The sequence below is a fragment of the Cricetulus griseus genome, chromosome 2 (genome assembly GCF_003668045.3).
Source record: "Cricetulus griseus strain 17A/GY chromosome 2, alternate assembly CriGri-PICRH-1.0, whole genome shotgun sequence".
In the NCBI taxonomy this organism is placed as follows: Eukaryota; Metazoa; Chordata; class Mammalia; order Rodentia; family Cricetidae; genus Cricetulus; species Cricetulus griseus.
This window is the reverse complement of record NC_048595.1, coordinates 244134634-244156138: the sequence shown is the minus strand read 5'-3', so window position 1 is coordinate 244156138 and position 21505 is coordinate 244134634.

Here is a 21505-nt window from a genome sequence, read left to right as displayed (position 1 = left end):
CATAAAAGTAGGGAATAGAGGGGGCTGGAGAGATGGCTCAGAGGTTAAGAACACCGACTGCTCTTCCAGAAGTCCTGAGTTCAATTCCCAGAAACCACATGGTGACTCACAACCATCCCTTACGAGATCTTGTGCCCTCTTCTGGTCTGCAGATATACATGGAAGCAGAATGTGTATATAATAAATAAATAAAATCTTAAAAAAAAACTAGGGAATAGAATAATGTCCAGTAGAAGTTGGGAAGGATGAAGGGAAAAGGAATAGAGAGATTGATTAGATAGTGGGCACCAAATACAGATTAGGCACAAGCTCTGGAATGTGAGAGCGCCGAGGCTTGAAAACTTTCCAAAAAAAAAAGTTCAGTATTTCTAGTTAATAAGATGATTAAAAGTTTGTCATTACAACCAACTGTATGAAGAGCTGGAAGCATTTAGAATCTTGATTTGATCATTGCCTACTACGCACGTGTGTCAATTAATATACTGTAACCATGCATATGAATATATAGTTACTATGCTTCATTTTGAAATTTAAAAAGTGTGCTGTCAGGAAAGACAAGCTAGAACTAAAGATTCAATGGTCATCATTAAAGTTTCTTTTCAGATGTATTTATTTTATTAATTTTATGTGTTTTATGTGCATATATGTGTATCACATGTAAGCAGTGTCCTTGAAGTCTAGAAGTGGGCATTGGGGACTGTGAAATTGGAGATACTCCTGGTAGTGAGCAGCCGAACTTCAGTCCGCTGTAAGAGCAGCAAGTGCTCTTAACCACTGAGCCCTCTCTCCAGCACCTTTATTTTTATGTGTGTGTGTGGGTGGTGGGGGTTGTGATGTACATAAGGGTTCCACAGAAGCAGAAGAGGATTCAGATCCCATGGAACTTGAGTTCCAGGCAGTTGTGAGGTCTCCTATAGGTGCTGAGATCTGAACTTGGGTCCTCTGGAAGAGTAGGAAGTGCTGCTGAGCCATTTCTCCAGCTCCAGTATTTAAAGTTTTAAGATTGAATGAAATCACCAGAGAGTGCAGATATATATAATAGACTCCCCATGACCATGGTGTCATTCAATCACCATTAGTTTATGTGCATCTGCAGTGAAGAAATTATGAGGATACCTTGTAAAAATGCTTTGTAGTTGTTTCTCCATGAAATCACAAGTATGGTTGGTAAACTATTTTTTTCAGAGTTAAAAGGAGTTGAGGATCTGAGCCGCTTCATAAAATGAAATGCAATGCGACTGAAGAACTTGAAGCCCATTTCCAGATTTCACACTGCTGCAGCGTCACTGTTTGCTCACTCCCTTCCATCTCACAGGATCCATCTGACCCGATGGCTACACTCTTCCCCAGCAGTAAAGGCTGAACAGAGGTCAGGCTTTGGTCATTCTGGTCAAGGACAAACAAGCTAGCAGTGCTCTTGAAATATAGAAAGTTCACAGAAGACTATGGGAAGGAAGTTCATGTTACTGAAGGTCCTCGAATTATGAAAATGATTGTAACCAACCCAAAGAGTGATATCATATGTGTCACAGGAGAGACCTGGATTCTGTTTGGTATCCCTGAGATGTGGTGTTAACCAACACAGAAAACCATCCTGCTGTGGGAGCTAAATAAAAATCCTTGTTCTATTCTGAATTCTTACACTCAATGGATGTATCATGAGCATGGTGTCCAGTGGGCTGTTCTTGGCCTTTGTTTGTTTTATGAGGCAGAGTTTCTTGGTGTAGCCATGGCTACCCTCAAACTCACTCTGTAGATCAGACTGGCCTTGAACTCACAGAGATCTGTCTCCCTCTGCCTCCCAAGTGCTGATATTAAAGGCATTTGCCACCACCACCTTGCAGTCTCTGGCCTTTTTAAGACTATGGGGGGCGGGGGCGGGTGTTGCATCTAAGTTTAAACTAATTACATTATTAGTAAGAGGCTGTGACAGCCTGCTCAAAAGACAATTGGCCTTTGCTTGACTTCAGAACACATTCATAAACCAGTAACTTAGGTTAAGTTCAAAGTGGAAAAAGCTGCATAGAATTTTCCAGAAATTCAAACACTCACATGTGATAAATAACAAAGGACAAAAAGTGAAAAGAAAGTGCTTCCAAAATAAAGTAGATAATAAATGCTAGAGAGAAACTTAGTCAAAGTAGATAACTGTAACATCTGGCCATGACCCTATCAGACTCCTATGGTCCCTAAACTCTTGATTGCTCATGTCTGCCTTTCCTTGAGCTGGTTTTATGCATTTGAGCATTCAGGATCATATTCACAAAGCCATGCGTGCTTATGAATTCTAACCATGTGTTCCTTCTTACCATGTTTCCTGTTGTAGTTATAATTATATGACAGATGAGGAGACCAAGGGTCAAAGAAGTCAGGCAGCATTCCAATGTTAACTCAGCCTACAAGCAAGGAACTTTATATTTAGTAGTAAATCCTACTATTTTGTCCCAAATGTATACAGTACCTAGCTTAAACAGGTATTCATCAAGTACTTATTGGAAGAGGTGGGGGATGTAACTGAGTCCTCCTCAGTTCTACTATAGAGGCACAACATACAGACCTATATCTAAATCCTAGACCAATTTAACACATTGTCATCACCTGTGATGATGGTTATTAGGACCTATGTACAAAAGGAGAGGAACAGGATATTTCTCCATATAATTTCTAATACGCTGTCATTGACTTTGTGCATAACCCTGGATATTGTCACCATGACAACACACTGTCCTTAGTCCTATTCAGACCTATTCAGATGTGTGTTATAAATAGAATATTCGGTCATGTTCTATCCAATTGTGTCCTCACTTTTATTTAAGAGAAATAATAAATGACATATTAACTTTTTGCTTCGAAACTCATGAATTTCATAAAGTTCTTATTTAATAAGTAACATAGCCACAAGAGGCATATGTAATTATTTCATATTTTTCCTTAACAATTTCAAACCTTTTTATAATGTATTTTCACTATTCATTACGTCTTTTATCCTCTCTTCAAATCTCTTCTTAAAAAGTCCTCTCCTACTTTCATTAATTTCTTGTTTTGTCTCACTAAATTCTTTTTTTTTTTTTTTTTTTTTTTTTTTTTTTTTCCTGTGGCTCTAACTAGCTCTTGTAGACCAGGCTGGTCTCGAACTCACAGAGATCCACCTGCCTCTGCCCCCCCAAGTGCTGGGATTAAAGGCGTGTGCCACCACCCCCGGCTGTCTCACTAAATTTAATTGCAGTTGCTTGCATGATTGTGAGTAGGAATGTATTTACTGGAACATAAGCAACTTGCCAGTGGCTATACTACTGAAGAAAAGGACTCCCATCCTCAATGAACTGGCAACAGCTCTTCTGGGAGGGGCATGGTGGCATAAGCCCCTCCCTGTCCCGTGGTGGATGCTGCTAGGCTCAATCTTTGGCAGGTGTCCTGCTGGTAACCACAGCTTCTGTAAATCCACGTGTACAACCCCCACTTCACGTCCTGATGGCTCCCAGCACCCCTCTCCATGCTCTGGCTCTTACATTCTTTCTGTCCCCTCTACACAGTGTTTCTGAGTCTTGGAGGGAGATTATTTCACATTTAAAACTTTTCACAGTCCCTTAATGAAAACATAATCCATTATCTATAAGTGAAAAATTATTTGCCAAAACCACAAAGATAAGCACAAATGTCTTTCTAGTCATTAGGATACTGACAATGCATAAGCCTATATTCCTATGTATGGACTCCAAATCTGTAAACTTAAAATTAGAGATCATGTGGTCACATAGCATTACAACCATTCTCTGTAAAGCTGACACAGCAAGTATCAATTTCTCTTTACATTTGTGGTTTGTTTTAGATCTCAGAGAATCTCAGCCTGTCACAACAGTTAAGAGTTTGTAATGTATCAAATAACAAGCTGGTCAATTTAGGTGGGAAGAGCAGTCCTAGTCCGGGTTTCTATCGCTGTGAAGAGACTCCATGACCACAGAAACTCTTATAAAGGAAAAAACATTTAATTGAGGTGGCTTACATTTTTAGATGTTCAGTCCATTACTATCATGGCAGGTAGCATGGTGGCATGCAGGCATATATGGTGCTGGCTACATCTTGATATGTAGGCAACAGGAAGTAGACTGCGACACTGGGAGTAGCTTGAACATAGGAGACCTCAAAGCCCACCCCCACAGTGTTACACTTCCTCCAACAAGCCACATCTAATGGTACCACTCCTTTTGGGGACCATTTTCTTTCAAACCATCACAAGCACATTAACTCTAACTAGCAAATTGTCTTTCTATCATACTTCAAAAATTATTTGATAAGGAAGTATCTTTATTTTTTTAATGAGATGTGCTCCAGGAGAGTGTTTATGAGATTTATTTTTAATTTCAATTATGTGTATGGGTGTGTGTCTGTGTTGGATTTGCGCACATGGGTATAGAGGGCATCAGATACCCTGGAACCAGAGTGCTTGTGAATCATGAACTGTGGATGCTGGGAACCGAACCGTCGTCCTCTGCAAAAGCAATGTATCTTAACCTTGAGCCATCTCTCTAGTTCCTAGGAATGACTTAAGAGAACAAAAAAATTATCCAATTATATCTTCTATTTACTATTGATTATCACCTTTCTAATTTTTCGAGGAATATCAAAGGTGAGAGCTGGGTAGAAGTGGTGAATAACAATTGTTGTTGATAAATTGGCATGCATTAGGCATGATTATCTGTCTGTTTATAATCATTAATCCTTGTCTACTGAGGAGTGCATCACCACCCGATTCATCTTGACAATGAAGAAAGAACACAGAGTTTAAAAAGACTCAGTCACTTGGTAGGTTCTTAAGTGAAGATTCTGGATTTTACTGATATTCATCTTCATTCATTTAAAAGTCTATTTTTATTCAATTTCAAGATACAGACCATTTCTAGAAAAAGGTTTACAGGTGAATATTAAACAAAGACATTTTGAATTTTTTGTCAGATGTATTGGATTATTCACTTGTATCTTGGCATGAGTAAAGCCTGTTTCCTCTCATTCCATAGAACCAAATGTCTGTGCCAGCCTCTACATGGGAACCAGAGGTCATTGCTACATTTCAGCTCAGGTTCCCTGGATCCCTGTTCTGCACATGTCACAGTGTGTGCTAATGGCTCCAGGTGGCAGTGATGCAATGGGCTTTGCTTAATGAGCCCATTAGCAGTCAGTGCTGCTGTGGTGAATGCAAAAACAGCTCTCAGTTTGGGATTAAATCAAGATGCTCACTGTACATGAAGGCAATGGAAAGAATCAAGAATATAACTCTAAAAGGCACCATTAAATTCCCTTAGAGACTCCCTACTGTAGAAAGCTCATTAAAATACTCTATTCTCAACTTTCCATGACTGTAGAACACTTCTTAATGTTAAAATTCGAATAAAAAAAAAAACCAAAATCTAACCTGACAGCTAATGGAAAGAAGTCTCACTCAGAGTCTTGCTGATAGGAAAAGAAAAAAATTAAAGATTTTTTTTTTAAAAAAAAAAAAGCAGAGGTCTTTAGGATTTCAGAGTGAAGGGTGAATTGCCAGAGTTCTGACCACTGGAGAGTGACTGAGAAAACCATGGCTAGAGACAAGGCCAAGCATTCTGATCCATGATGATGCTGTGAGGGCAGACTGTATAATAGCAGTCTTGTTTTTCAGGGGTGATTAAAATCGGTGCTCACTCCAACACATAGCTATACAGCCTAAACCAGGATTTCTCAACCATGGCCTAGTGATACTTTAGCCAAATAACCTTTGTGGGGGGGGTCCTGTTTTTGCATATGTATGTATGTATGTGTATGTATATATACGTATCCATATATATTTACACATGAATGTGGAGGTCAGGGATCAACCTTGGGCATCATTCCTAAGAAACATCATCCACCTTGATTTTGAGACAGGATCTCTTACTGAATCTAGAATTTACCCACTTGACTATACTGGCTGCCCCTGAGCCCCAAAGTGAATGTTCTCATCTCCCAAGAGACTTTTCTACATGGGTTCTGAAGATCTAACTTGAGTCTTCAGGCTTTCAAGGCAAGCAGTTTGCCAACTGAGCTCTCTGCTTAGCCCTAGGCCAGAGAATTTTTATTGATGGGCAGCTGTTTAACATTATCCCTGGGTCTTGTCCACTAGATGCCAGAGGCATGCTCCTTTCTCTAGCCATGACATTCCACAATTCTCTTCTGACACTGTTGAATGTCCCCTCCGTGTCAGAAATTACCTCCCGTGGAAAACCACTGAGTCTAGTACCTCAGATGACCCTACTTAGTAGACTTTGCTTTCCAGCGGCAGTTAAGTTGTGTCTCTTTCCCTCCTTCATGTGGCTTGAATTTCAGCCCTTTTACATTCTGGCTGTGCAGCCTTAATCAAACTATAAAATAATAATATTGTACCTCATCGGACTGATTTTTGTTCACTAATTCAACCAAAATGTCTGGAAAGGGCCAGGAAATACACAAGGTTTGGAGGGGCACAGTATTGAGCAAAAACAATGCTGACCACTCTGATTTCAACAACTTACAGTCTGTGGTTGTTTGGATGAGAATGGCCCCAATAGGCTCATATTGGAGTGATTAGTCCTTAGTTGGTGGAACCGTTGGGGAAGGATAAAGTGTCAGATAAGATGGGTCACTGGGGCTGGGCTTTGAGATTTCAAAAGCCCAGCCCAATTCCCAGTTAGCTCTTACCTGCCTCCTATTTTCAGATAAGGATGTACATTCTCAGCTACTGCTCTGGTTTCACACCCGCCTATGTACTCTGTTTTGCTTCCAGTCATAATGGGGGATTCATTCAGGGAACTCGTCCACTGAAACTGTAAGCAAGGCCCCCAATTAAATGTTTTCTTTCATAAGCTGCCTTGGTCACGGTGTCTCATCACAGCAAAAGAAAATCAACTAAGACACAGCTTAACAGTGAAAAGGATCTAAATGGAGTTCTTAACTGTTCTAAGTAATAAAAACCCAGAGTCAGATATGGAAGAAAATGCCGAGTGATAAGAGGGAAGGAGCAAGCCACAGCACACCTTACCTCCTTAGCATTTCAGCAGACAAGAGAGTGAGTTCCTGTTTTCCCCTGTTTATATCCTGTTTCTGTCCAGCTATCTCACTTCCTGTCTGTCTGTACGACCTACAGACCTCTATGGTTAGCTAGTGGCAAGCTCCATTCTCTGACGTTCAGACAGGCTTTATTTGTACAAGCAAGATATCACCACAGAAGGATACTAGTCAAATAATTGTTCACCTAAGTGTACAATAGCTAGTCAGATGAGCTCTGTAAAGTGGATGGTATTTCTAGTTGTAGAAAAAAGCAGAATGTCCCGCGCATGCTCTGTATTTCTCGCCAGCAAGAAATCATACATGGGACACTCGGATCCTTCTGCAGACAAGCTTTAATACATCTTACCAGAATGGAGACCAGAACGGAGACACTAAAACCAAGAAAACCATCCCTTATAAAGGCTGACCAGCCGCCTGGGACGTGTTACCCTATGAATGGCTTCAGCTCCTCAGGCAAAAATGAGCCACGGGATAGGCAGAGATCAAAGGAATGGAGATTACCCAGCGCCTGTGAAGTAATTTACAACTTGGTGTCTTCAGGCACCATTATAATGCAGGAACCGGCTTCCTACATATCCCCCTTTTTTTATTAATTAATGAAAAGGCTTTATATTATAACAAGCAAATAGGTCACCCATATGTTGAGGGATAGAGGCAGGGGTTGTACCTTCCCAAAATCAAACATTAAGACTGTGTACGGGAGTCACCATCAGGCTGTTAGCTTGACCCGAAGTACTCTCGACCTGTCCTCTGCCGTTTTTCTGGGAAAGGGAAGTCTCAGGGCAGGTAACCCTTATGCAGGTCAACGTACCTCCCAGAGAAGCCTGTATAATAGGCAACTCTGTGCGATGCCTTTGCTCAGCATCCCTCATTGGGGCTGCACAAACCAGACACTCTACCCTGTGCAATGAGCCTAGGCTCCGGGTGTGCAAGAGCTGTCTGGCCGGCGGCCTATTGCTTAGCCAAAATATAAGCGCTTGGGTGATCTCTTGGTTTGAGCCCTGGAGCTTACATGCCAGTCAAAAGTAACAGCAATCCGCAAGCGGCTGCATCAAACAATTACACCCCCACCCCTTTTCTCACAGACCAGCCAAAAATAACAGCAATCCGCAAACGGCTGCATCAAACAATAACACCCCCACCCCTTAAGCAGTGACAATCTCTCCGCCAAGGGCAGGAGTTAATCTGGATAACAATAGCGGCTCTCAATTCCCGGGGGGAGGGTGGAGTTCCGACTTTTGAAGGTCTGGAGAGGCTCTTCAGGTTGAATCTTTCTGGGATCCACAGGGGATTCTCTTCATCCTGTGAGAAAACACAATATCGCTCCCCTGGATCTTATGAGAATAGGATCCGGGCTTCTCCAAAGATCAGTTAAGATATCTTTCCATTTTACCATTTCCTTTTGGCCTTTTAGTTTTGAGGTGAGATGCTTGGCCTCGGTATGGCCCCCAGCGTTAATGTTTATGAGGCTTTAAAGCCCCAGGCATTCCAGGCCTTTAAGAAGTGTTGAATAGCAGGCATGGCTTTTTCCCCTATCAAAGACTGGGAAAGCCATCTGTAATTTTCTCCGCTCCTCTGATGGTAAAAAGGAGTCGGTACCAAATAGTGGGTGTGTTGATAGAAGTACATCCGCTGAATTAACAGGCGATGGCCTCATATTTGTTTTTACTTTTGGCAGCTCCTCCTCTAGCTCTGCTTCCTTGTTAGAGTCTAAAATCTCAGAGTCTGAGCTGGTCAGCTCTAAGGCTTCCAGTTTCGTTGTAGGGCAGAGGCTAGGTTTCGAGTCCTCATCTCTCCTAAATTTACCGGGGTGTGACCGGTTATCTCCTATTTTCTCTCCCTCCATTTTTGTTTCTTTTTCATCTAGCTGAGCTGTTTCCTCTAAAACTTTATCTCTTGAGCTTTTTGTTGTAGTTTCTCTTTTTATATACACTCCCTTGTCACTAGACACCCCGGGAGGTCCTTTTTTCTTATACGTTGTAGTTTCTCTTCTTACACATACTCCCATGTCACTAGACATCCCGGGAGGTCCTTTTTTCTTATATTTTATTGTTAGGCGCGCCCCATCTCTCACCACATTCGGTTTCTGATATGTAATTCTGGACTTCTTTAAGATTGCTACAACAGTGAGAAAAGTTAAAATAGCTCCTAGCAAAAGCATAGAAGCCTCTATATTAACCTCCCACAATAGAAAAGTCAAAATAGCTCCTAGTCCTCTATATTAACCTCCCACAATAGTAACATTCCTAAGCCAAAGTCCAGAAAAAACATACCTCTCCGAATTTACCATCCTGTAGTTTTGAATCCGCCTTGTAGCCAAGGGGTCTCCGCGGTGCTGGAGATGTTCATATGTTCCCGGGTTTCGGCACCAGATGTCCCGCGCATGCTCTGTATTTCTCGCCAGCAAGAAATCATACATGGGACACTCGGATCCTTCTGCAGACAAGCTTTAATACATCTTACCAGAATGGAGACCAGAACGGAGACACTAAAACCAAGAAAACCATCCCTTATAAAGGCTGACCAGCCGCCTGGGACGTGTTACCCTATGAATGGCTTCAGCTCCTCAGGCAAAAATGAGCCACGGGATAGGCAGAGATCAAAGGAATGGAGATTACCCAGCGCCTGTGAAGTAATTTACAACTTGGTGTCTTCCGGCACCTATTATAGTAATGGATAATGCAGGAACCGGCTTCCTACAGCAGAACAGTCAGCATTCTGAAGCATGAACATTTTGTGGCTTTGCCACAAACAATGAACATTACCCCTTTGAGATGGTAATTTTATGTGATAGATGGTAAGGATATAATTTCATATTTTCCATATGACTAGTTGTCATAGATTCCCTTCAGTCCCACTGATTATCACCACCTCTGTCATATAATCAGTAATAAGATATGTGGGGATCTGTGTCTAGACTACGTTTTTTCTATTCTTTTGTCTTATCTTTTGTTACTTTGGCTTAATTATTATAGTTTTATAATAAGCCTTGATATCAGTTTGTATATGCTTCATCTAGTCCAGTACTCTGTAGGGTTTTTTTTTTTTAATGACTCCCTTTCAAAAATGCATTTGAGACACATTTCTTTTGTTGTTGTTAGATATTTTATTGACTATCATTTTTTATAAAATATATTCTGACCATAGCTTCCTTTCTCTTATCTCCTCCTTACTCTGTACTTCTTGGCTGTTTCTTTAATGTATATTTTAAGGTAGACTCTCAGTTTTTACCAAACATGGCTGGTGTTCTTACTGAAATTATCATAAACTTCAGGATTAACTGAGAGGAGCTATATTTTAGTAACCCAAATGTGACCATGTATATCTTCTTTCTTGCTGCTGCTAGCATATAAAAAATAACTTGAGTTTTATATAGGATTATTAGCATACTCAATGAACTCTTGTCTACTAAGATCTCATAAGTTGCTTGTAGATTTTCTTAGGGTTACTATGGAAACAACATCAGTATCTATAGAGTGAAAAAATTCACATATCAGTCCTTTGGTGATGTAACAAAATGCCACAAGCTGTGTTATTTATGAGAAACAGAGACTTATTGCCTCTGGTTTAGGAAGCTCAGAAGTCTAAGTTCTTCTGGTGTGAATCTCTGATCAGTTCTTTCTATGTTGGGAGGAGGAAAAGCAGTGGATATTAATATTGTGTTTTCACAGGGCAGAAGAATGGAACATACACTGGTCACTTCCCTGAAGAGGGCAGAGTTAAAATATTCATTTCTCCGTTGTCTTACCTCCTTTTCTCAATGTACGGACAAACATACCTGACAGTAAGGAAGCATGGATTATGACCCACAGTTTGAGGGGATAGTCCATCAAGGTGAGGTGTTGGGATGAGAGATGGATGGTCATACTGCATACACTGTCAGACAGCAGAGGAGGGTGAGGGCTTAGCTCTCTATCTCCTCTTCCCCCTTTATTCAGTGTAGGGTACCAGCTCCACCCACACCCAGGCTTGGTTTTCCCTCCTCAGTAAAACCTCTTCACAAGGAACATCTGAGACATGCCCTCAGGTGTTTGTCAGAGTTGGTTCTAAATACAGTAAGTTGACTGTGAATATTAACCGTCAGAGCCTGTCATTGTCTTGCCAGACCACGGCAGATGGCCTTCATCCTTACACCACAGATGTCACCTCCCATCCCACAGCCCTTTCCTCACAGCTGCCCGATGGAGGGAATTCTGCTAAGCATCACCACACTGCTTGTCCTGAGCAGGTGATAGCCCTCCCCTCCCACGCACCGTTACCAGCTTGATTGTTGTTCTAGTTTGTATTGATTCTTGACTCCCAGTCCACACCTCTGTAAAACATTTCTTTGGTTCACTGTCCTCAAATCATTAATTTGTGCTTTTACTTTGTCTGGGAGCATGACCAAGGCAGAAGTATATAAATTATCCATGCCATCCTACTATAACCTGGATGTGGATGGCAATAGCTTTAAATCAAGAATTTGTGCTCAGTGGAACATCTAGTAACTGTCCTAAGTGCTTGAAATGATTGGGCTAATAATTACCGTCTCTGATGGTATCAGAACTGTTTGTTCTGTTTTGAATTTTGGATTGCTTGCAGGGTCCAAGTGGGCGCTAAATATGCAGCGTACGTAAGAACCTCGAACGATGCTTGGGGGCGCTATAAAGGTTCTGTAGTATTTGTTTTGTTTAAAAGAGAAAATGAAAGAAAGGGTCGGGAAAGGGTTTCTGAAGTACAGATCTTTTTTTGCTACCTCAATAATTCTCAAGCCCGCTGTGCTCTGCAAACTCAATATTACCTCCAGTCTGTTATATTGTGATGGAAATTACACTGCAGAAGCGAGATCTGGTCAGCAAAGATACGGGAAATTATTTAATGCACAGAAAGGAGCACCTACCCACTGTAATGTTCCTCTTGGTTGTGTCAGCAATCTTTCTCATGAGAAATGCCTTCCCCGAGTTTTGTGAAAACTCATAGGCTAGGCTAGGGATGAAGCTTAGCAGTCGCCCGTTTGTCTGGCACGCACAAGGCCTGGGCTGGATCCCAGAGACTACCATGGTGCCCCGAGAGAGGGTAAGTAGGAGACTCACTCATCAGCCCAGTGAGGCAACAAAGGTAGTCATTCATTCAGTGATGCTCCTGCTTCTGGTACCTCATAGAAGAAGAATTCCCGGCAGATTTTCAAGTCCAAAGTTCCAGACACTGGTTTATCAGGTCTATCTCAGGAGTCAAAGCTCTCTGGGGAAGAGACTAGATGAAGATAATGACCGTGAAATGGTCCCTTAACTGTTTAAAATTCTGCTTTTAATTGACAAACAGTATAATAAAGAATCTAGTTCAGGGGAGCTGGAGAGATGTCTCAGAGGTTAAGAGCACTGACTGCTCTTCCAGAGATCCTGAGTTCAATTCCCAGAAACCACATGGAGGCTCACAACCATCCGTAATGAGGTCTGGTGCCCTCTTCTGGCGTGCAGGCACACGTGGAGGCAGAACCTTGTATACATAATAAATAAATCTTTAAAAAAATCTAGTTCAGAGAAATAATAGCATGTTATTGAATAGTAGTTTGCAGAAGTATTCAAGACACATAGATTCAAAACGAACAGAAAATAGTTTCACAACAGTCAAATTCATAGTGTTAAAAACAGCTATATTAGCTAGTTTCAAATAGATTTTAAATACGGGGTCACTCAATTAGATCTCTGTACGGTCCACCTTCCTGGCCAGTATTGTCAGCTAACTACATGGAACGTCTGATATTTATCAAAATAAACCAAACAGGAAAAAAAAAGGTAGAGATTCTCTGGATGGCTTATTAACAATTACTTCAGGAACCGATGGAGATGGCTCAGTAGTTATTAAGCACTGGCTGCTCTTCCAGAGGACCCAAGTTCAATTCCCAGCACCCTCCTTGAAGCTCACCACTATCTGTATCTTAAGTTCCAAGGGATTCAATGCCCTCTTCTGGCCTACAAAGGCATCAGACATACAAGTAGTCATAGACATACATACAGCAAAACACCTATACACAAACACATGTACACACAACGACAAGACAACTCTGCCTAAAACAACAGATTATAGCATAACATTGTACCCTTTGCAGGGCTGTACAACAGATTATAGTGTAACATTTACCCTCTGCAGGGCTGTACAACAGATTATAGTGTAACATTTACCCTCTGCAGGGCTGTACAACAGATTATAGTGTAACACTGCACCCTCAGCAGAGCTGAAACAAACATGAACAGGAAATGAATATGTTTTTGAAAGCTAATCCTTTGAATGGTCAGTGCACCTACCATGAATCAGTCACCATGTTTAACCGATCCACATGCCACTGTCATAGAGCAGCTCACAAGGGTTGGCAAAAATAAGTACAGGGAGTGGGATGGTCAAGGGAGACACCAGAGGAGTTGACAGAGTGAAAACAACATAATATTAAATAGAACTGGAAGCAGATCCTTTAGAAAACCAATTAAAGGGGAAGTAAAGAGATAGAAGCTAAAAATGAAAGACTGAAAGAAGACAGTATTTAATACTTTATAAATATCATTTGATCTGTATAAAGTACAAACATTGCGTCATCAGATAGGAATATTGATCCTCCTGTAGAGGTGAGATAATTGCAGCTTTAAGATTTGGAATTTAGACTCATGTCCACATAGTCCACCGTCCACACAGTGTGACAAAAGAGAAGAGCTAATAAAATGCTGGTTATTGGGTTGATAAGATGGCTTATCAGTGAGAAACCCTAAGCCTGATGACCTGAGTTCAATCCCCAGGAGCCATGTGGTAGAAGGAGAAAACTGACTCTCACAACCTGCTATCTATATGTTACATGCATGCTGTGGCATGCAAATACATACCACACGCGCGCGCGCACACACACACACACCCACACACAAACACACACACACATCATACATGCACACACACCACCATACCACACACACACACACACACACACACACACACACACACACACACATGCATCACACACACCATATCACATTATACACATACAACAACACACAACACACACACCATACACACATTCACACCCCCATACATCTAATTTTTAAAAATAAATAAATAAATCTGTGTTATCTTTGAAAAGTTGTTCATTCATTAGCCATTGAAAGATGTGACTACAGTAATGGGGTTTATCACTGTGACCATGTTTTCCTTTACAGTTTATGAATTTTTCTCTATATAAATGCAAATCTTTATATTTTGAGTACTTAGACCAGGCAGATTTGAAAAGATGCCATGGATGCTTCCATACATTTGTTCTGATTCCTAAAATTTTTGCTAATTTCCTTTGCCTCAGAGTACCTAAAAATATCTCAGCAAGATGAGGTGTGAGGATGAACCTTCCCAGAGGCAGTGTGTACTACCCATAATTCCCATCCAGATTTAAACTGAGTCACCATGGAAATGAATAGCCTTTTTAAGGACATGCTGCACCAACACTAAAGTTTATTTGATTTATTTTGACAACTGCCTCTAATTGCTTAATAGTACACAATACATGGGTAATAAAAGGCTTAATAACTTGAGACCTTATTGCTATTCAGATGAAATGGTAGGAGTGTGTTTGCCAGGCATTTATGGGTTGGTGTGTGTGTGTGTGTGTGTGTGTGTGTGTGTGTGTGTGTGTGTGTGTGATGACCTTTCTGGCTTCCACTTTCATGCATGCATACATGCACACACATCCATGAAAACATGCAAAACCCCATACAAAATAAATTCAATGGATTTGAATAAACTATAATAATTCACATACATCAATTCTATCAGTTGTTTCTCTAGAGAGCCCTGACTGATAACGAGGGCATTTGTGAAGATGAAGACCAGATTGGTGTGATTGATGCTTCTATTAACTAAGGTGCCCCCAAAGCCTCCAGCATACCCCCAGAAGATAGCGAGAAACATTGAAGAGTCTCCACAGCATCTCTGAGGATTTATTCAAAGACACTGGGGTTTTCAGATGTGAAGAGGTTATATGAGGACTCTGTGAAAGATTCTCCAGCAAGTAAATATTTCCAATTTTCAGTTGCAAAACAAACAATGACTGAAATGTATTTTAGACTATTCTTAATTTGTGCATTGGCCTTTTTGTGGGGATGTCCTATTATATGTTAATCTGGCGCCCTCTTGTGCAGTAGGTTTTAATAATAAAGTTTGAAAAGTTATGTACTGTTTCCACATCCAGTTACTAGAGGAGCATAATCATTAGACAATATTATTTTATCTTCTTTTTTATTTTCAACATTGTTGTAACAAAAATACAAAAGTAAGTAAGACCAAAGTTTACCAAGTCACCTTTCTTGAATTAGGCCAAAAACCACTTTTCAGAATTAAGACATTTTTCTCTTTTTAAAAAATATTTATTTTTTGATATAATAGAATTACATCTGGTTTTCCTTCCCGCTCTGCTCTCTAGCCCCTCCCACATGCCCTGCCTCACCCTTCAAGGAAAGTTCTCTTTGCAATAGGCAAAGACCATCACAGAAAGCCACAACCAATCAAAAAGCAGAGTTGTGGAGCCAAGTTCTGAGGGATCAAGACATTTCTTAAGAAAAAAATAACTCACTCTCAAGAGGAAAAGGGAGAGTTTTTTATAGTACAATAATTAGTTCTGATGGATTCTTGGAATTTCAGGGCAAAATGAAAATGTATTGCTCTGGAAAGAGGCAGGAAATGATTGGCACTTGTCTCTCCTGTGTGCAGTTGCTGGGTGGGGCCAGCATCAGCATTGTTAGCCCTTCCTGCTTCCTATACCATAGTGCCTAACCAGTGTACCAGTTTCAGAAAATGTGACAAGCAATGGGAAGAGTGTCATGACTGTAGTCAAAGACAGGGTGAGCTCCTGTGTGCAGTACCCTCCTTTATGTAGTAACTGTGAGGTTTGTGAACCCTGGGGCTTTTCCTGATGTCACAACTTTAGCTTTTCCCTCCTAAATTACCATGGGTTGAATGTAGAGAAGTCCTAAAATGGAGTGTGATCCTTCATTTTGTTTTGTTTTGAGGCAAGGTCATACTATCTAACCCAAGATACCTCAAAATCTTTGTCATCCTGCCTTATCTTGCTAGAACTGTAGCCACTGGCCGAAACAGACTTATTTGAAGACAGGGTCTTTATGGGTAGAGTGAGGTTAAAATGAAGTCACTTGGATGTGCTTCAATCCAATACAGTTTATAAAGAGGAGAAATCTAAGCGAGTGTGGCCAAGCATGCCTGTAATCCCAGCACCTGGGAGCAGAGGCAGAAAGAGCAAGAGTTCAAGGCCATCCTTCAAGGCCAGGCTGCATTATAGAAGACCCCTTGTTATGGGGTATTTAACAGAGAATACTGAACACACGTGGGGTTAAGTCAATAGAAAGTTTTTATTAGGTGGCCAGAGACTACACTAGGTGTTCAGGATCCCATTGTAGCCCTGAGTCTTTCACAGCCTTCCACAAAAACCATGTTCTTGACATACTTCATTTAACAAGAACAGTTATCCAGAAGAGGAACTACAGAAGCTAAAAAGCAAGGTTAGTCCATTTAGAGACTTTCCCATGGACTTTGATGGATTAAGTCTTTGTTTTCATTTTGGAGGGTGGTGCTGTCTATGTGCTGAGTTTTACAGCCCAAATGGTACTTCCATCATGGAGTCAGTTGTGGTAGGGTCTGGGAGCCTACTAAAGTCTGGGTTCCTGTTACACCTGCCCCACAAAAAGGAGTAGGGGGATGTGATGGCTCTTCTTGGTTGTCAACTTGACGGGGCAGACTTGTAAGGGATTTTTCTTGACTGGATCATTTGCCATCAGAAACCCACCTTTAATTTGGCCACGCCTTCTGCTGGCAGCTTATGTAAGGGACATGGAGGAGGGAAGCTTTTGCTCTTTGCCTGTTTGCTTTTACTCTCACTGGCAAATTCATTCCTTCACTGGCATTGGCGCCTACTTCTTTGGAATTCCAACATATACTGAAGACCATATGAGACATTCAGCCTCGTGACTAAACAACTATTGGATTCTTGAACTTTCTGGGAGACAGCAATTGTTAGACTAGCTGAACCATAGCCTGTAAGCCATTCTAACAAAACACATACACACACACACACACACACACACACACACACACACACACACACACCCTTCTTCCATCCCCCTCTCTTTCTCTCTCTCTATCTCTCTCAGTCGTTTCTCTAGAGAACCCTAATACAGAGGTGATGGCGGAAGTGCTTCTGTGTATGTGTTTGTCTTACTGGATGATAAATAAAATACTGTTTGGCCAATGAGGCAGCAAGTTAGGCAGGACTAGGAATCAAAGAGGATTCTGGGAAATGTAGTAAAGAAGTGGTGATCCAGGCAGGAAGTGACATAGCAAGGAGACACGTATTTAAGTAAGGAGAAACAGGAAGTGTCCCTTTCCCCCTCCACTCTTCCTCCAGCGGCACAATATCACCCATCCGCAAGGAGGGACACCAATGGAAGGTGTCCAATAAGTCTTATCAAATATATAGATTTATGATAATTAAGACTGAGCTAACAGATGAGAATCCTAGTCATTGGCCAAGCAGCATTTGTACCTAATATAAGTCTGTATATTATTTTGTCCATCCACACAGTGGGCAGAACTGGGGCGGCTGGCGGAGACTGCCCACATGGCGGTAGAACTAGGGCGTCTTTTGGCAGAAAGATTTATCGTAATACAGAGGCATCCATTAAGATGAAGTCAGGACTGCTGTGACTGATGCTTCTGTAAACTGAGGCACCCTAAAGTCACCAACACAATCCCAGAAGCTGAAGAGAGGCATTGAATAGTTTCCAGCAACTGTCCAAGGAAGCTCTCTTCCAACCCTCACTCTTGAACTCAAGCCTGCAGAACTGTGAGAGGGTGCATCTCTGCTGGTCCAGGTCTCTCAGTGTGTGGCACTGAAGGGGGAAATGGAAGGAATGAAGTGATATTGTGAAGAGTTCACCAATAAACTGGAAAATATTAAGTTACACAAATGTAAGATTTAGCTAAGGAGCATTGTCTCTATTGGTTTAGAGCCGTCAACGCGGGCTGACAACCACTGATTAAACCTGAACCCTCTTATCATGGAGAGCATAGTTCTGCCAGGAGGGCAGGGTGACCCTGGCTAATAGCTGCCCTGGGAAAAGCAGCCGTGGTTTGTCTCAGAGATAACTATGGCAGTATTTTTACATCGGAAATGTCCCCATTTGTCCAAACAACCAAGCTGTGGAATTACTGTCTCTGTAAAACACATTCAATTGCTCACAGTATAACTTAGGGCTGTGGAACTACATACTTGTTGACAGGGATTTCTGTCCCAGGTAGGTTCCCTTCCATGCATTAGCCTGAGCCAATGATGCAATATTATTAAAGAGATTTTCCTTTATTAATCTCTGAGTGCTTCACTGGGAAAATACAGTAACACCTAACAGCACTTAGTTAAACAAATACATCACTTTGCCATTAGTGGCATAGTGTTTCCTCATTGTTAGGTGGAATAGCCATCCCGAGAGGGCGAGCAATGAAAAGTCCCTATAGATCCAGCTATGGGAATACTGGAGTGTCTTCCAGAATGACAGAGACTTTCTTGGCTCTTGCTGTGCTTTGCTTGGGGGACTAGGGTGTCAGAAAACTTGACAGTGTCGAAAACCACCTCAAGCTTGTGGATTCTTATCTCTTGAATCTGAAAAATGAAATTCACGGAGCACAGAGGGAGAAAGAGCAGAGAGTGAGCAGCACCCCCACCCCATCCCTGCATAGCGGGTGGGTAAATAGGGTACCAACGAGCAGCTGGTCTGGGGGCTTCTTCTTTTTTTTTTTTTTTTGGTTTTTTCGAGACAAGGTTTCTCTGTGTAGCTTTGGAGCCTATCCTGGCACTCGCTCTGTAGACCAGACTGGCCTCCAACTCACAGAGGTCTGCCTGCCTCTGCCTCCCGAGTGCTGGGATTAAAGGCGTGCACCACCAACGCCCAACCCTTGGGGCTTCTTAAAGGACTTACGGTAGAAACTGGGCAGAGGCCTGGGAAAGGAGATGAGCTGGTTGGTCCAGCTGGCCCAACCATGAATTGTCCTGGCACCTTGCTCAGTTTAAGTCAGCGTAGTCCTGAGCAGCCTCCAGGCAGGCAGAGAAACTGGAATGGAAACAATACATTGCCATTCCTGGCCTCCAGCAGGGCCATTCTCATTTGGAACTGTTGCTCTGGGATCCCTGCTCTGTCTGACCAGTTCCTATCTCATTTCTCATCAGCACAGAAACTTTCCAATACAGAGCAAAGACTACAGTGTCCTGTTATAAAAATAACTCACTGACAAAATATATTTTTTCTAATTGCCTACTAGATTTCTAAAATTTACATGTATAACACATTGTTTTAAAAGAACAGGTAGTCATCAATGCAATTCACCATTAATGTTTTGGTTATTTCTTTTAAAACTGAAAGTGTTTTTCTTATGTATAGGTAAAGCAATATTTGCCTCTAATTTTAAATGAGTTAGTATTGTATAATAATCAATCCAGTGTCTTCCAAATATCGTATACTTGACTTGCTCAAAAGATTATCTGTTTTGAGCCTACACATTACATCTGTTTGTTGAGACACTTTGACGAGGCTGATGCTGCCTTGCAAAGAGAATTGGCTCCCATGAAGAAAATATCACCACTCCAATTTTGAGTTCCACTGTTTCCCTTCTAGCATTGTTCAGATTATTTCTGTAAATGAGATAGTAAGTCTGTGTTCTGTTTAAATGTTTGAGGCTAGTATGTATCCTGCCCCGTTCGCTTCACTTCAGTGTCAGATGGTATCTGCCAACCTGGAGACGCCGAGAGAAGCCACTGTGGTGGGGTGACAAACTGTTCCCTTCATTGCAACCAGAAACCAGTCTTGGGTTACTGTGCCCCAAACAGATGCCCAGTTCCCAAGAAATCACTTATCTAAGTATCACATTAGTTCATCAGTCTATAATTTAGGCAAGTACGAAGTGTTGTCAAGATGGTGCTGACAGAGGACCAAGCCGAGTCCTTTGGGTTGGCCCAAGTGTACCTTTCTCAAAAGCTGATTGAAGGTTTATCTTTTCTCCTTACTCCAAGGGTAGATGTTAGTTTAGTAATTACTTCAATTATTGAACAGTGATGCCTCCCCTCAGCCCTGCGACATTGCTTCTCATTACTCTCACTACAGACTCATGAGTTCTTAGCACACATTCTACAAACTTCAGAGGCTACAGATACAGGCCAGTTGGTAAAGTGCTTGCCAAACAAGCACAAGTCACTGAATTCTATCCGCCATACTCCCGTGGGGGAAAAAATGAAAAGGCCAGTTGTAGCTCTGGGGAGATGAGAACTGGGAAATCTCTGAGAACCAAACCAGTGATAGACAAGTCACATGGCTCTCGAGGAATGACCTGGTCTCCACTTGAGTGTATACACACATGCACATACGTACATACAAATTTAGACAAACACAAAATAAAATTCAATGGGTCTCAATAAACTATAGCCACAAAATATGAGTGTTTGTTCAAATTGTCTCCAATGGGAGACTCATTAAACTGGCTCCTTTCTATACAATTCTATTAATTTTTGGAAGTTTACTTTTGGTCCACAAGATCTGTATTTTTTCACAAGGAATACTACAAAGGACTAAAATCCAGATTCTAAGAGAGGAAATTGTTAATGTGGTAACAATATTATCTTAGATGATTGGATGCACAAAATTAGAAAAATACATGTGTGTCATAAAAATATGAGTTCATATCAATATAACTTCCAATCCACATTTATAATTACAATATTGTTTTTGAGACAGGGTCTTATTATGTAGCCTTGGATGGCCTGGAGCCCCCTATATAGACCAGGTTGGCCTTGAATTCACAGAGCTCCCTGTGCCTTTGCCACTTGAGTGCTAGGATTAAGGTGTGTAGCATCACATCTGATATTTTTAGTTTCTTAATTTTATGTGTTATCACTTGATCCTTGCATATTTGCCTAAAATATAAAGAAAAATCTTTAAAAAAAACTATATCAGGGCCTAGGGAAATGGCAAATTAGTGAAAGAGTTCACTGTGTATCCCTAAAAGCTACATAAAAGGAGATGTAATAACACACGTCTGTAATGCCAGTGCTTCTGAACAGACTTGAGAGTCAGGGATGGAAGATTTTCCAGAGGCTTGTGGGTCAGGTTGCCTGCCATACACAGCAGTGGACAAGAGACCCAGTCTTCCAAAGTGAAGGGAAGGACTGACATTCCAGGTTGTTCTGGGAATCACACAGGAGTACTTGTGCGCGCGTGTGCACTCATCAATGTACTCATGCAGGCATGCACATGATAAAAAATGGGGTTTTTCCTTGCAAATCCCTGTCATTGACAATATATACTAAAGATAGTTGATTTTAAAGTTACTTGAAGTTCCCCTAACAATTTATTATTATAACCAGGTTTGTTTGTTTGGTTTTCAT